The 4,401-nt window shown below is 53.5% G+C and overlaps 2 non-coding genes across 2 annotated transcripts in view; both read left to right on the top strand.

Moving 5' to 3' along the window:
• The first annotated feature begins 1,565 nt into the window (after window positions 1-1,565).
• Window positions 1,566-1,718, top strand: LOC116935918. The gene has a single exon (XR_004401498.1). It is a non-coding gene; the product is annotated as a 5.8S ribosomal RNA (ribosomal RNA).
• A 1,066-nt stretch (window positions 1,719-2,784) lies between these two features.
• LOC123469326 overlaps window positions 2,785-4,401 on the top strand; it is a 4,377-nt gene continuing 2,760 nt past the window's right edge. Inside the window, exon 1 of the ribosomal RNA XR_006642556.1 lies at window positions 2,785-4,401. This exon is cut by the window's right edge and continues 2,760 nt beyond it. This is a non-coding gene — a ribosomal RNA (large subunit ribosomal RNA).

Raw genomic sequence — 4,401 nt, 5'->3', positions numbered from 1 at the left:
TCGGTCGTCGTCATCCCCGGCGATACCTTCTGCTCTCGCGTCCGTCACGCAGTCTTCTTAGAGGGACAAGCGGCGTCCAGCCGCGTGACAGTGAGCAATAACAGGTCTGTGATGCCCTTAGATGTCCTGGGCCGCACGCGCGCTACACTGAAGGAATCAGCGTGTTTCACTCTCCCTGTCCGAAAGGACCGGGTAACCGCTGAACCTCCTTCGTGGTTGGGATTGGGGACTGCAATGATCCCCATGAACCAGGAATCCCTAGTAGGCGCGGGTCACTAGCCCGCGTCGATTACGTCCCTGCCCTTTGTACACACCGCCCGTCGCTACTACCGATTGAATGATTTAGTGAGGCCTTCGGACGGGCTTGTCGGGGTGCCGTCGCGTGGGGAGCAATCTCTGCGCGCGCGGTGCCTACCAACGGCGAGACTGAAAGATGGTCGAACTTGATCCTTTAGAGGAAGTAAAAGTCGTAACAAGGTTTCCGTAGGTGAACCTGCGGAAGGATCATAAACGAATTTAAAAATTTGCTTTCGCGTACGCGTGAATAAGCAAACAAACAAAAAGCACGGAACCGATGGCTGGGCTCAGTAAATTCTGTGACCAGTTCGTGTCAGCCTCGGTCTCCAAAATTTATAAACCCGAAAGATGAACCAACATCCACCGAATGCGTCAAATCGACGCATGTCGGTGGAGAAAATGCACGGAACCGATGGCCGGGCTCAGTTCATTCTGTGACCATTGCGCCTCGGTCTCCAAAATTATAAACCCGAAAGATGAACCAACATCCACCGAATGCGTCAAATCGACGCATGTCGGTGGAGAAAAGGGGCCGAGATGTTAAAAGACCTCGACACTCGGCCCCAGAATTTTCGTCGGCGTTCGACGTTGAGAAGTGAGAGAACGAAACGTGGCACAGCCAAAAATGATAGCTTGAAAAATAGCTTTCTCGGCGGTTGGCGGTCAAAGTTTGCCATCGCAACCGCATGTTTCGCTCGGCGACCCGCTTCAGAAGGTTTTTTAATCATCCGTACGATGTCGTTGCCTCGGAGAGAGCCCCAAAAAAAAAGAAAAAGCCAGGACGGGAAAGGAGCGAGTCAGCACAAACGGTACCAGGCGCTCTGATGCGCGACGGTTTAAAGCGTGTACGCCCGTGCTGAATCGACTGCCATTCCCTTTTTCTTTTGGCTTTCGAAACAGGCTTCGATGGATGCGTAAGAACTGCGACGAGCAAACTGCCGACGAAACGAAATCTGAAATGCGGGGGATCCTTGCGTTGGTGCTCTAACACTGCAAAAACACAACCGCTTAAAGCTTCGTTTCGTTTGACGCTTTCTCTACAAACCGCGTCTTCCGCCTTCGAAAAAAAGAGTGTCGACGCGATCATAACGCATCGCTCGCACTCGAAACACACACAAAAAAAAATCTAGTACGAGAGTTTATTTGAAAAAGCCTCGCCGGCTCTCGATCCCCCATTGCTTTTCAAACTCGGGCTTCACCGCTCGCTGTGCGAATCGTCGGGAGAAAGAGAAAAGGAGAGACAAAACGAATTGTGTCGTTTATAGTACGACCCTGAACGGTGGATCACTAGGCTCGTGGATCGATGAAGAGCGCAGCAAAGTGCGCTAATCCATGCGAACTGCAGAACACATGGAGCATCGAAATCTTGAACGTAAATGGCGGCCCAGCTTCTCGCTCGGGCCACATCTGACTGAGGGTCGGTCGAATGATGAACGAATAGAGATGTTTGTCTTCCCTGTGAGGTCGGGCTTTCATTAGCCCGAAAGATCGGGGATGCCGTCTCGCCATCTGGGTGCCGCGCGACTTAAGTGTCCGCGATGCCTCAAATACAAACGGCTCTTTAAAAAATAAAGGTCGCTTTAAGCATTTTTTTTCAAATTTTGGAAAAGAAACACCATCTCTCACGGATTTGGGGTGTTCGGCTGCGTACGCGGCATTCGCCGCAAAGCGGCGGGTGAGTGGTTCTGTTTGTTTCCTTTTGAGTGTTCGATGTCGGGGTGGACAAGTTCACGCATCTTTCTCGTTTCGGTATCGCCGGAAAGCAAAAGAAGAAGGAAAACGGAAAAACGGAGAGGGAGAAAAAAACGGGTGTGCGAGCGCCCGCGCGCGTTTATATATATACGCGTGCGGCGCGACTGTCGCCGCAAAAGGTCGGTCGAAGCGACGCGCGCAAAATCGCGGATAGAGTAAAGGCAGTGGTCGAATCTCTATTCGCGCGCGTCATGTCTCGGCCGGCCGTCCGTTTGGGAAAGAAGAAGGACGTCGCACAAACAAGGACAGAGCAAAGGCAGTGGTCGATCTCTGTTCGCGCGTCACTCTCTCTCTCGAAAAATCGGAGCTGGTCGCTGTCGCGAACCGCACGCCTAGCTAGCTGGCGCGCCTCCCTCTCATTGAAGTTTTTTCGTGGCACTTTAATTTTCTTTCTTGAAACCGAAATACGCGAGTTCGAAGCGTGTGTCCTCGTCCGTAAGGCACTTATAAAAAGAAAGGAGACAGTCGGCAGAAAAAAAAACCGCTCGCTCGTCCGTTACGTTTGCTTGTCTACATGCGTGTTCTTGTCGTGTGCGCCGGGCGTGTCGAAGTGTCGACCACCGCGAAAACATCGCACGCAGGATGATCGCTGACTCGCGCAAAAAAAAACGTCGGCGACGTGTCTTAGCGCTACGCGTTGTTTCAATACAAAAAGCCGGAAACCGAAACAAACAAAACTGCTCGAGAGAAAGTGCTTTCATTTCATTGCAGAAAAAAATCAAAAAACATTCATTCTGACCTCAGTTTAGATGAGACTACCCGCTGAACTTAAGCATATCAGTAAGCGGAGGAAAAGAAACTAACAAGGATTCCCTTAGTAGCGGCGAGCGAACAGGGATGAGCCCAGCACCGAACCTCGCGCCCGGTTGAGCGGGTGCCGAGGAATGTGGTGTTCGGGAGGATCGTGCGCGCCTGTCCGGTATATATCGTCCAAGTCTCCATGAACGGGGCGAGCAACCCACAGAGGGTGTCAGGCCCGTAGCTTAGACGAGCCGAGACCGTGCATCGGATCCCTTCCCAAGAGTCGGGTTGCTTGAGCGTGCAGCCCTAAGCGGGAGGTAAACTCCTTCTAAGGCTAAATATCGCCACGAGACCGATAGCGAACAAGTACCGCGAGGGAAAGTTGAAAAGAACTTTGAAGAGAGAGTTCAAGAGTGCGTGAAACCGTTCAGGGGGTTAAACGGGTGGGCCCTCGAAGGTCGAACGAGCCCCCGCTCCCGGCACTTGGTTGCATGCCCTCTGCTGCGAAGAGACCGACTTGATTTGGCGGCTCTGTTCGTTGGCGAGGACCGCATTAGCCGCGCCAAGGTCCGCAAGTGGGGGGCCTAGTAGGACTCCGCGACCGACTGGGTGTCTGTTATACGGGGCGTTCGTTAGCGAGTTTTGGGTTACCTCGTGTGCCCTCGACGAGCGCGGCGTCACTCAACAGTACTGCCCGGTCGTGACCTGTCTCCTCCCGGATTGTCTACGTGTATCTCGCTAGAGGCTTCGATCTGGAGCTTCAGGGCTTGGCATCACGTTGTAGAAAACCGCGGAGGCCCAGAGCGGAGAGTAGAAGTCGGGTCCCACCCGACCCGTCTTGAAACACGGACCAAGGAGTCTAACATGTGCGCGAGTCGTCGAGTCTATTACGAAACTCGCGAGGCGCAATGAAAGTGAAGCGGCCCCGATGAGGGTGCATCCGCGAGGGGTGATCCCGTCTCGAACAGAGCGGGCGCAACCCCTGGGCGTCCGAATGCTCGCGAGGCCCCGGTCAAACGGTGTGCCGAGTCGGCCGGACGAACCAAGAGCGTACACGTTGGGACCCGAAAGATGGTGACCTATGCCTGGCCAGGACGAAGCCAGGGGAAACCCTGGTGGAGGTCCGCAGCGATTCTGACGTGCAAATCGATCGTCGGAGTTGGGTATAGGGGCGAAAGACTAATCGAACCATCTAGTAGCTGGTTCCCCCCGAAGTTTCCCTCAGGATAGCTGGTGCTCGCAAAGAGAACAAACGGAGTTTCATCCGGTAAAGCGAATGATTAGAGGCCTTGGGGTCGAAACGACCTCAACCTATTCTCAAACTTTCAATGGGTGAGAAGCCCGGCCTGCATTTCTTGATTGAGGCCGTGGCAATAATTTTATTTTGAATCTGAGCGCCCAGTGGGCCATTTTTGGTAAGCAGAACTGGCGCTGTGGGATGAACCAAACGCCCGGTTAAGGCGCCTAAACGACGCACATTTCGGATCCCACGAAAAGGAGTTGGTTGCTAAAGACAGCAGGACGGTGGCCATGGAGGTCGGAATCCGCTCAGGAGTGTGTAACAACTCACCTGCCGAAGCAACTAGCCCTTAAAATGGGAGGCGCTATAGC

This window comes from Daphnia magna, unplaced genomic scaffold (genome assembly GCF_020631705.1).
Source record: "Daphnia magna isolate NIES unplaced genomic scaffold, ASM2063170v1.1 Dm_contigs570, whole genome shotgun sequence".
NCBI classification, from domain to species: domain Eukaryota; kingdom Metazoa; phylum Arthropoda; class Branchiopoda; order Diplostraca; family Daphniidae; genus Daphnia; species Daphnia magna.
The sequence above is the reverse complement of the archived record's forward strand: the minus strand, read 5'-3'. Positions and strand labels throughout refer to the sequence as shown.